Consider the following 12,854-nt stretch of genomic DNA (forward strand, 5'->3'; position numbering starts at 1 on the left):
CGCACTCTGGACTAAACCCAAAACCACAAGGCCCAGTGTGTGTAGAGTAGAGGAGGGTGGGCGCATGCAGCCACTAGCTGGGCTGAGGTATGCAAGATTGCAGAGTAGGGATAAGGATCTGCAAATCAACAATCAGGAAGATATCAGAAATTCCTGAGGGGAAGCAATATCAGTACATGAAATTCAAACCTGAGAACAAATGAGTATGGGAAACCATACCAACTCACATGCAAAAAAATCCCTTAAGGCTTTATATAGCTTATATTATACACAGTAGCCTACATGAGAGGAGAGCACTGTGCAAACATGGTGAGCCACGGGGGTCAACACCTCTGAAAATGTAAATGAACATGCTGAAGGCACATCTGGCAGCCCAGTTTGATCTAATTGGACACAAAAGGCCATGAATCATGAACACTGCTTCCAACCGGCAGAGCCCAAACTACAGTAGACCTACCGTTAACCGCAACAGGCTTAGCAAAGTGCTACACTCACAAATACTAAGCTGTGTGAAACGGCATTGTGCTGAGTGCTCGTCTGACATGAGGAGTCACCGTCGGTAACAATGCCCTCTGGAAACCCAGACATGCGGTGGTTACCAACCAGAGGAACAATACAACAGACAAACAGCGCTCTGTAATCAGCCCCGCCCACTGACGGATTCCAAATAAAGACATCATCTACTATGCAAGTCTGTGTGGAGTACAATAATGTTGACAGAATTTTATTTCAGTGTAAAATGGGGACAGTGCTATAGCCTAAAGGTTAGAGGAAGGATAGGGATGTTATTAAAAGTGGGAAAGTCTGGACAGGGAAAGTAAACACTCATTTACCTCAACAGCTACTGTCAAGGAGCCATTGAGCAAGGCATGTAATCACTAAACTGCTGCACTCAAGCTGCTCAGTGGCTTTCAGCGGCTGTATCTCCTAGATGAAGGTGTGTAACTGTGAGTGAAACAGGATGCAGCTCAAAAGGTGTTCAGGAAATATTCAGAGGCCAGGCAGAAATTTTAAAAAAGCCCCTCTGTGCAGGTCGTAACTACTTGAGCACATCATCCACGGCTCGTACAAGAGGATGCACCCGCAAGGCCCCTTCTGAATAAGCCATTGTCTTGAGTCTTGACCCCCAGAATAACAATGCCGAATATAAGACGAGAGAAACAAATAGCAATTGTACTGTTTTTGGGACAGGAAGAAAAAGTGGGTGATTGTGGAGTCTCACCACGTCAGCGATCATAAGGAATGAGGGAGTGGGGCGGAGGAGCGAGAAACAAAGAAACATGTCATGATGCTTGTTTGGGAGAGAACTTGAACCACATTCCCTAATATTCAAGAGAGCAGAGGGACTGTGTGATGTGGTGTGTGCATGTGTGTGTTCGTGGTTGGGTGGGGGGGGCGGTGTGAGTGTATATGTGTGTTTAGTTCATTACGTGTCTGCCTGCACATAAACATAAAGAAATATGATTGAAGTACAGCCTAAAATTGCAATTAAACTGTTTAATGGGTCTATGACAGAGAGGGAGAATGTGTGTATGTGCATGTTTCAAGTGCATAAATTCTAACTAATTTTAGCTAGCAGGCTTGATTTTGAGATCACAGTGTACTATAAATGTGGCTCGCTAGACTACAAGACTGGCCAAGAGTGCAGCTCTCTAACCCATGATTTATTCATAGTGAACTAATTTAGGGTCAGGCCCTTTAGCTACCAGAGGACTGTACTGTAAGTGTATTCACAGTAACTTATTAAAAAAAAAAAAAAAGAAAAAAAAAAGGTCCATGCTGTGTGCAATAGTTAAATATTACATCGCCATTTGGATAAAAGCACATTGCAAAAAGCATGGTTTCACACTAATGTCTACTGGCTGCAGCTCCCCCTGTTCTTCTATAGCCTTCCAAACCCTTCCATACAAAACACTGTACAGGCATGATAACTATTGCAATGAATGTAACGGCTCATATTTTTAGTATCTGTCCAGCAGCCAAGTGCTTTTTACAGTTGTCATCACTTATCGTTGTATATTTCTTCATGTGTTTCACTTTTCAGTGTAACTTTTTTACTCCAGTGCTTCCGCGGTTGACTGCATAGATACTGTGAAAATGATATGTAAATCTTGACCCAATGTGCTGAATAGTAACCAGCAATTTTTCCACTTAAGTCTGCAAAGTTTATCTGAGGACAGTTGTCCTCGCTTCGCTGCTTAGGTAACTCGGTCTGCGTACACAGAAAGTAATAAGAACCTGACTCTATTGCAGCCACCCAGTGAAACAAAATTATTGATGAGCCACGTGTCTGAGTTAAAATAAGAGTCTTTGTATCCGCGAGCTCAGTTTCTTTTGAGTGGCATGTATAAAATTTCTCTCTCCCATTTGATAAGAACTTGCATGCATTCACAATGAGCCCTGAAATGCAAGTCAACACACCATGCAGTATTTCCACTTTGACATATCATATTAGGTTTTGATTTAATGTCTATATTTGACAGACGTGGTGTTATTTCCACAAGCAAAACTAAATTTGCTGCTGGATTATTAGGTTTGCATGCTTGTTATGTGTGTTTACTTATACGTAAGCACAAGAGGTGGATTCACGCACATGTGCATGATCCTTTCCAGTCTTCAGATAGTCCATAAACCTTCCTTTCAACTAATTTTAGCAACATCCTGTGCTGCTTCTAATACTTTACTCTGCCTGGTTTGCCTTCTCTGCTCATGCAACTCAACTTTGGTTCAACTCATCCATGCCAGTCGCTCTCAGCAGAGGAGTTAGAGCAGTGACGCAACAATCCTGGATGTCTGGAGGGCATCGAGTCGGAGTTATGCAGACGTGACATCTGACCAGACAACCATGAAGACCCATCAAGCTCTACAGTACAAACATCAAGCCAAGTAGGAGTGATGATTGCAACAAGATGAAAGGCGAAAAAGACAAACTTTGTTCTCATAGTAACTCAAAAAGCTCTGGAGTCCACGTGAGCCGTCAGTACATGAGGATGTGAGCGCTGTGTTGAACATCCTGGATTTTTGTAATCATCACATTATTACGAGAATGACGGAGAGAAAGTGAGGCAGAGATGGACAGGGAGGGAGAGGGAGGGAGAGAAAAAGCAGGAGACAGACAAAACAGAAGAGAGAGGGAGAGTGAGCAAAGTCAGGACTCCCACAGCAAACCAGAGAAGTTGAGTATGGCATACTTTTCTGATTAGCTGTCTATCTGTCCTGCTCACATCGGCCTACAACAGCCTGTCAGTCGGCTGCACAATCAATCATTCATCATAATCGGTGTTATTAACATGCACACACTGAAATACTTGAACAGGAACATGCTGCAGGTATTCATATGTGAGTGTACACAGGCATACACACACATACAGTGTACAAATGCATATATAGACATGCACTAAAATTCTTTCTCTCATTGTCCGTCACTCACAAAAAGATGCACACACACACACACACACAGATAAAACTGAAAATGTGAAACTCAGAGGTCAGGCGGAGAAAGAGGCAGGCCTGCAAAAACACAGTCCGCACATGACCCTTGCATTTCCTCTGCAATCATTCCTCTTATCGCTTTTCATCCCTCGCTCGCTCTGACAGTCCTCATCAGGAGGTGGGAGTGTGTTTGTCAAAGAGATAGAAGCTGGGAACAAGGGGTTTGCTAGAGAGAGAGACGAATTTTTCCAGATAGCAAGAGGCATTCAATCCCTCAGTCACACATGAAACGAAAACTCTCCTCGCCAAAGCAAACAAAATGAACAGTGTTACGGGCATCTGTCAAGGTACACAATAGTAACTTTCCATTGGCTTTCCCAGCACCGTCGGCTTAAGTGAAACTTGGTAAATCTTTTATCAGTCTGAGGCAATGTTTCCCTCTGATTCATGAGTTTTGTTCTGTCAAATGTTTTCAGACTCATTCTCCATTTTTGCTATGCTGATATCAGATCCAAGGAATCAAATGAAAACACAGTGCCAATAACTGGAAGTGGGATGTTAGGAAATAGGGCAGTGAAGTCATAAGACCCGTTGCTGTCCTTTTGTTTGTTTTCCGTGTTCATGAATCACTGGATTTCCACAAGCAAAAATTCTCCAAGGTTGGTTCATTCCCTCTCCAAAATCAGATTATTGCAAAAACTCAGGATTTATGTATGTAGTATTATGAACTGGTGGACTTTCTCAGAGGAGATAATTGTTCTCTGGGAGCTTACTGTAAAACCCGAGGTAAAATTCCACTCACCATGTTAACACATTGGGGATTAGGGTGTCAAGTAGGCAAATAAAGCCTGATACTTGATAGATCCTGTGTGTGTATGTGTGTGTGTGTGTGTGTGTGTGTGTGTGTGTGTGTGTGTGTGTGTGTGTGTATGTGTGTGGGACCTGGTTTGTGTCACTCATTGGAATGGGGCTGTCTCTTCCTGGGAGAAATAACAAAAACCAGGGAGGGCCCCTGTTTCCTGTTTATAGCGTCTTCGTTGTCGATGCTTTGTCCCTCGAGACAACGCAGAAACCTACATCTGATAATGGAAGTGGTACTGGGGTTAAGAATAACAAGGAGACAAACAGATTTGAAGTTAAGGTGGTGTTTTTTGTTTTTTTTTCACTGCAGCCAATCTGTTATTAGTGATAACAGAACAGTAGGTTTGTACTGCTATCTGAAGACATGGTGCTACTTGCGCCCACTAGATGCTTTTACAGTCCTGTCTGATTTGAAGAAAGATGTTCCAAATGTGTTTATGCAGTGAATTGTATTAAAAGAAAAAAGTTGCATTAACAAAAATTCACAAGTAAAGTTTGTCCAAAAAAAGGAAAAACAATAAAGAGGCAGACATTGTCAAGCAAAGTGTATAAACTATTATTTGCAAAGTATTCAAAAACTCATATTTAATTATACAAATCTACAATGACAAAACATTTTTGTCTTTTTTTTTTTTTTTTTTTTTTTTTTGTCTAATAATGACAACAGGGATGGTGGCAACAAAACAACTCAAAATGTGACAAGGGTGATTAGGGTCAACTCTCCCACATGACAGAGGATATTGACCAAAACAGTCCTGTGGCCTTTGAAAACAACCTGTGACTGGGAGGTCTGAGGCAAAAGGCAGTGACGGAGGTCAAGCTCCATTTGGCATTGTTTTAAGGGCACAGAGGTCCCAGTTCTCCAACCAATTCCTAAGTTAAACCTGGCCCGTGAAAACCTTTGGAGGCTGTGCAGTAGTTGATCAATCCAAGCTGCTGGGATTTGGCAAGCCCTTTGGTGAATATTTTTATCCGCAGCACCTCACAATACCACGACTGCATGCGTTTTAGCGTAAGTGGTCCCAGTGGGACTCAGACAAAGGGCTGCTGGAAACATTATGGACCGTAGACCATCTACAAAAGACAGCCACTGGTCACACAGAGGGGATGGACTTTGGTGTTTGTGGATTTATCGCTGCCCTCAAGGTCCATCAAAGTTCCCCTTTATGTCAACAACTCTGGACTGGCCAATGGCCCCTGTAATGGTCACATAAAGGGTGTCAGTGTGTCAGACCCTGGCGTCAAAAGCAGTTGTGTCCAGCTTAACGGAGGCTCCTTGATTTAACGACAGCATGACATTAGGCATGGGAGTACCCTGAGGTTATCCATGGCTGGAGCCAGTCTGTGCGTCTGCTGATCTGACCCTGCTTTTTCCCGTCCGCTTCAATCCATAGTGCACACAATGTTGGTCAGTCTTCGCTGTGTACCCCTCAGGGAAGCTCTGGACTGGTCCACAAACTGCTGATTAGGGTGCACTAAAGTTTCCTACAAGATCACTACTAGATCAAAGAGCAGAGCAGGATGGGCCACTCAGTCTAACAGGGGCCAGGCTAATCAAAGTTAAATTCGGGGTAAGCCTTCAGATTTTGCCATGGGCCAATAGCTGAAGACAATGTGATTTTCATTTAGGCAGAGGAGTACGGTATTGGGAAAGTCTAGGCCCTTTGAAACTCCACAGGGTTAAATGCTAAGACCACCTCCGTGATTGACAGCCATGAAACATGGTTGCTTGCAGACCGCCAGCATCAGGGCAACATTTGCCAAAGTTGAGAATCAAAGGTTTTCAAACACAATGAACTCTTGAGAGGTTGCAAACGGCAATAGCAAATGCCCAACTGGCACATATTACAAAAAATCTCCTTTCCCTTCCCACATTTTTGAGCTGAGCATCTTAACAGGAAACATTTGTTAGGGTGGAGACACATCTTTCAAGTTACTGTGAATTTGTTTCCCCAGGCGACGAACTCATTAGAAACAAACAGACATTCTCTCAATAGAATTAACATGATATAAAGCTGTAAATGCAGACTGTGTGTGCGTGTTTGATAAATGGCTGTCATTTTAAATCAAGCCCTGGCAGATGGAAATGTACAACATTAAAGAGTTTTACATCCATACCCTTGGCTTTGATCCATGACCTCTCTCCCTTGTGGTTTCATGGTCATTTGGACACCGGTTAAATTGCAACTCAGATCTTGGTGCAGACTTTGGTTGCCTGTTTCTGTCCTTGTCAAACAGTTATAAAAGGGCAAGGGGCACTCCGGCACCTGGGTGCGAAGCCTTGGGCCTGGCAGCAAGCTGCTGCACTGCAGCCCTCATTAACTTGAGCACCGTTTGGTCTACACATGGCCAAATAAAACAACTGCAGACCCCCACTCAGTAAGATTTAAAACAGTTTAATTGCACTGAATACATTTTATATAATATCACAACGCTTTCTTTGTAAATGCTAAAAACCTCTTTGCAATGCAGAACCTTTATAGCTCTGCTCCAAATCAGGTGTCTAGATAAATGAACTTCTAAAAGAACTACTTCCGTGAGATTAATCATGAAAAAAAGCAGAAACAACCAAAATATGCCTATCACCGCATGTCACTTCCCTGCAAGGTATGTCCACTTAACCTCATGTTTTGGGACAAGATAGGTGATGACAACCACCAGCGTGGCCACATCCGACCACCCTGCTGTTCAAAAAGCCGAGACGCCACATAAGGTAAGTGTGAACTCATGCGTGTCCCCGCAGGCTGGAACCTCCACATGGTAAGACGTCCGTGTCTCCTGTTGAGGGACAAGTACAAAGGAGGGACAAACCCGTCATGCCTGAGGGGACAATAGGGCTTGTCACAGAGCCACTTTACATCCTCAACACCTCTGTCAGGGGACAGGTGATGACGCCTTTGTCCTCTTGCTGCAGACAAAAGTGGACAAGAAATGGTATGAGAGAGAGCTTCTGAACCATGGAGAGATAGGCAACGTCGCCTTTCGGTTGACCACATCCAAGAGTGAATTACAACAGGAAAAGCTGTCTCTCCTTAGCCAAGACTTTGTTTAGCTTGTAAGCTAACTGTAGGATTTAGGGTGAGTCTGCAAAACATCCTTCCCAGGCTACCACCGTGTTTGGTGCAGCTCATTACCTAGCCTACAGGAGCCATATATCATCAGCCAACCTGAATACATATGGAAGTGATTTTACCCGGTCTTTCCGCTGCAGGGGTACAGTAGAAGTGGAAGTGGCCTGTTTGGGATGTGGAGCCCTCCATTGTATGACTAATTGGTGGTGTAGATCACAATTCATGCAGAATGGAACCAGGTTTATAGGCTTGAGTGAGCCATGCTGTCGCCTTGGAGTGAGTGAGGTTGTGTGTTTTCCAGACTGAGGTGATTAGCCTGAATCTAGCTCCACATCTGTCCCATGCCAGCCATCTGACAGATCCTCTCAGAGTGCATGGGCAGTCTCCTTGGCTGCCTTCCCTCTGTGATCAAGACCTTTGATGTCTGTCGTGCTTCCAGTAAGCACTGACTGTCCAGCTTCATCCTCTTTTATAGGGCTGGCCATTCTCAAACTGCTTGCAAAAGTTGCTTGAGAGAGAAGAGTGAACACACTCACATGGCTTTGGAGTCTAAATTCAGCCTGAGATGTGTGAGATACAGTGTGCATGAGCATAAATCAAAAAATGCATCCACAAACTCAAAATATACTTAAAAGACAGAGTACACTTTCTTAGCCTCATGATTTTGCTTTACACAAGTTGTATTGACAATGAATTTAAAAACACAGCCTGATCAAATATTTGCATTTGAAAGCCACTACCTGACCTAGTTTGTCAAATACCAGGGTTAAAATGCCTTTAATTTGACAACATTGAGAGGCTCTCAAAGCAAAAGCACAGTGTCCTAATTTTCAGTCCTGTTCCAACAAACACCCTCACTTTGACAGTTCTCAATATTATTGCAGGTGGCAGAGTTGCCACCGAGGTATGACAAGCTTTCTAGCCATCCAGCTGAAAGACACTGACCCACATACAAAAACTAATCCTCAACCTTCCAGTGTTTGTTTTCATTGAAAGCCTGGATGTGTTGGTTTGGTCTGTTTATATGGAGACCTACTGGCTGAGTGACCTCTGAGCCTGACTTCAGCATGCTTTTCATAATGCCAGCCCCTTCTACGGCTCGGCCTGTCCATGTCTGGTATTGTTTCACTAGGACAAAGACGTTCACCCAGAGGCTATGACTCCCTGAGCCAACTGGAAATACCCAGCGCTCTGGAGAATGTAGCTCCTTTTTTCTGTACTTACACAAATATTGTTCTTTAATATGAGAAAATATTACACATGCTGCATTCTTGCCCCTCTCATTGCTCACTTCGGATTCCCGTCACATTATGACGGCCTTCCTCACCAAACAATGGGACTGGGCGGTAAGCTGTCCAGAGACACATCAGCAGATGGCTCCGATCCACAACACAGGGCTTAGCACCTCACTAGGATTTGGCAAAAGCCCAGACATCAATCAGAACTCCAACATGTTGGAGCTTAAACACAACAAGGCTTCCCTAAGTCGCTTTCCATGTACGTTCAAACGCCCAGGCCACCGGATCAACAATTCGGATCTGCTATGTAGGGGTCTGGGAACATCTCCCTCCCTTTTTTGTTTTGTTTCTCTTTCCTTCTTCTCTGGGCGAGACTGTGACTGCTAATCCAAACAAAGCAGAAGCATGGTGTTCCACCACCAGATGTAAACTCTAAACAAAAGACGCCATAGCTGGCAGGAGAGGGGTAAAGGTCAGGGTATAGGGCAAGGAACACAGTGGAGGTAACTGGTGGGAGCATGTACAGGTCAGCCATCATGTCCAGACTACAGGGCCCAGATTCTGTACGCATGCTGAGATGACATGAGATGAAGACATAGGAAAGAGTCTACATGTCCACAGATCATGGTTAAGAATCATACTTCTCTATACTCTCTGTAGCCCTGCTCTTCTTAAAAAAAAAAAAAAAAAATCTGTCCGCTGGAGCCCAAATAAACCTTTGAGAAGAAGAGGATTCAACACTAAAACAAAGTCTGGCATGACACATTAAAAAAGTGGGTGTGCAACTTCCAAACTGGACCTATGTGTAATCCCAATGAATGAACAGGAGAATGAATGCACCATGCAAAAAAATGAAATATTTATTTTGAAACCATTAGTGCATATACGAAAATGTGCATAGAGGGCAATAGACAAGCAAAACGTGGCAGCATTCCCTGAGGAAGACTTGAAATATGCCTGCATGTATGTTTATTGAGCCAAGTCTTGTTTTTGCTGTTGCTCGCTATGTGTTTTTCCTGTGTGTGCTAATGGAACTGAAATAAATATTTAATTTTTTGCAAGGCGCTTCCATTTGTCTCTTCATTCAGTTGGATGATACCGAGGATGAAATGACAACAGGTAGGTGTTACAAATATGGAAAATCCCCGTTCATGAAACAGTCGCTGTATGACACGATGTAGTTGAGTCAGAGTTGTAGGATTCAAATTCAGAGGCTGCATATCTACAGGAAAGATACTGAGTGGAGAGCGACAGTTGTGGACAGTCTGAGACAGATGTTTCACAGGAAAGTCCCTGGGCCACATAATACTATAAGTTAAATCTGTGGCAGTCAGAGAGAATGATGCATTTATCAGAGGGGGAAATGAGTCCTCCCCATTTCACTCCATTCACTATCAAAGCCTAATTAAAAAAGCTTTTTTCATTCCCAGACAAATGGCCCCCATCAAGTTTGAACGATGCCACTGCATAGGTTACGGGGCCCCAGGCAACCCTTGTTGATGGTTACTGAGCCTTTCCTGCAGAAGACAAAGTTCTATTACACATCAATGGGCGCCTTACACAATTACCGCTGTGGCTCCAAATAGCCACCACATGGCTCACAGGCCGTCATCAGCCAGAGAGATGGCAGCAAATGGCCTAAGATGGGCCAGGGCAGGAAACGGGCCGTGATATGGCTTCCTCGCCTTGAGGTGTCATTAATGTTCAAATCTGTGCATGTGCATGTGTGTGCATGCATCTGAGTGTGCATGTGTGTATACATTAAACTTGTTATATTTGAATGTCATAAATTATGGTAGAAGATATAGTTTTAATTGTGTGTGTGTGTGTATGCGTATGTATACATGCATGCATATGCGCAAGTATTCAAGTGTGCATATTTGAATGCCTTTGCAGGGGTTTTATGCTTCATCATGTGATGATGGGGCATATATGTGAAAAACACATGTCACGACCTGACATTTAATACTTGACTGATTTTTCCTGGGTATCCGATGTCCTCATGTAGGATAATATGTGCAAACAGAAGCTACATGGATGAGGTTTCACTCCAATCCCTGAGGAAACTGGTTCAGTGCAGGCTTATGAAAGAGTGCTGAGGTGTCTGAATAAGAAGATGGGAAAGAGTATTTAAAATGGACATGGACTCTGCAGCAATCCCTCAAAATGTGCTGGAGTAGATCCTCGAGAGGAGAAGGCTGTCAACTACAGCTGCCCTTTTTGCAAAACCGTATGTAAGCTTTTAAAATGTTGTGTGACAAATGTCAGGTAAAAAAAAAAAAATGCTGTATTTTGGTATACAGCTCCTCATATGTCAATGCACATGACATAAACTGAGGAAGACTTGTGTGAGCTCTGCTCTTGGGGAAGAGAGATTTATGCCAGATATTACCAAGGTGGGGCACACACTTCTTTTTGGTGCCAGCAGACAACAACCAAATAGACCCCTCATAGTTGAACCACAACATTCAGACCTTCTTTTGGACCCTCTGCCTCTTGCTACGTGATCACTCCCGGCTTTTACAGGATTATCGCTTCATGTTAACAGGGTCTCAAACAGCTGACTGGCACCAGGAACTGTGCCAAGAATTAGCCACCTGCTACAACGGTGATCCACAACCAAGCTGCAGCAAGGAACTCACTTGTTGAATGCAGGATCCACACGACCCCATGGGGGTAAAGATGGCGTCAAACAAGGCTGGGGTGGTTTGCCACCTCTGCGCACAGTGCCCAGCAGGAAGTGTGGCTTCCTTAAGTCAGGGCCGTAAGGGCAAAGGTCGGAGAATGGGATCAGCAGATCACATTACTGCACACACAGATGTGGCAGAGGAGAGGCATGGCTCCAGTCTGGAGGTGCCCCAAATGTAGCGTGTCTACCCTGTCAGCCTCAGATGTAAGAGAACAAGAGCTACTATTCTGAGGAATTGCATTCCTCTATAATACAAGAGCATATAGATATGTTTTTACTGTAACCTGCATTTACCCAGAGATGGTTTACTGAGCATGAAACATCCCATAAAAAACAACATTTTCACTTCACTGGAGTAGCTCAAGAGTCTTGCTCAAGAGCTCCTCAACAGTAAGATGTTGGAGGAGTGGAGGGCGCGTATGGTGTGAGCCTTCGCATGTCGCTGTCTCAGAATGTGTTTATATTCTTGGTAAAATATTTTCAGTGGCTCAGTGTGTGCTGCGCTTCTTCATTCGCCTGTCTGCCCTGTCAAGAGTGATGAGCTAAGGAATGAGAAACAGGTGTGTGTGAAATGTGTGGATCAATCCTTTATCTCTCTCTCTCTCTCTCTCCCTCTCTCTCTCGCTCCACTCGTCTCTAGACCTCTCTGAGCCGGGCATATTGAGCAGTATTTTATGACAGAGGGGGTAAAGAGAGAAGGAGAGGAGGGCGTGCAGAGAAAACACAGAAGGAGAGGAGGCGATCACATGAGGAGAGAAAGAACAAACATGACTGCTGCACATTGGCTGTGATGCACTTTATTCTTTGCATTTCAATGCTGACATCCCTGACAATTAAGTCCATTTATAACAAGAGCACGATGACGCTGCTTTGTTATTCAACCAACACCCACAACAAATCATTTCCACTCACTGTAGACAAAAGTAAAAAAAAAAAAAAAAAAAAAAAAATGAGTTGGATGAAGCAGAGGATGATGAGCAAAAGTGTTTCATAAGAGTTGTGTAGATGCAGTGTTGTACTTGATAGCCTCGAAAACTAGGAGCCAGGAGTCGTGCAGACTCAGTTGCATGCATGATATGGATTAAGGATTTACAGCACATTTCCTGCTGCTGTTACAATCTGCTTGTCAAATGTAAAGACGAACATGTGAGGCTGATCAGACCATATGAGATGTGTGGTAATTGTTTGGCTATTACAGCTCACATAGCCTGCTCAGATTATGTGTCAAGAGCACTGTTTAAGAGCCATTAATCAACAACATGAAAACAATACTGAGTACAGCAGTCAGTCAATTAATCAATCAATGAATCAATGGTTTGGTGCTCTGATCACAAAGCGACAAAAGCTATTTAATTTAAGCACTTAATCTCCAAATGTTATTTTTCGCAGATCAAGAAAAATAATGTGCTAGTGATGTGGGATCATTAGAAATGTTTCAGTTAATTGGAATGAGTGGAATAGAGGATTGTTTAATAAATCTGATTAATGAATCTTAAAACATTGTTTTTCATAAATAAATGGAACTAATAAGCCAGTAAAGTGAAATGATGTGAACTTGTGAAT

The sequence above is a fragment of the Myripristis murdjan genome, chromosome 16, assembly GCF_902150065.1.
Source record: "Myripristis murdjan chromosome 16, fMyrMur1.1, whole genome shotgun sequence".
In the NCBI taxonomy this organism is placed as follows: Eukaryota; Metazoa; Chordata; class Actinopteri; order Holocentriformes; family Holocentridae; genus Myripristis; species Myripristis murdjan.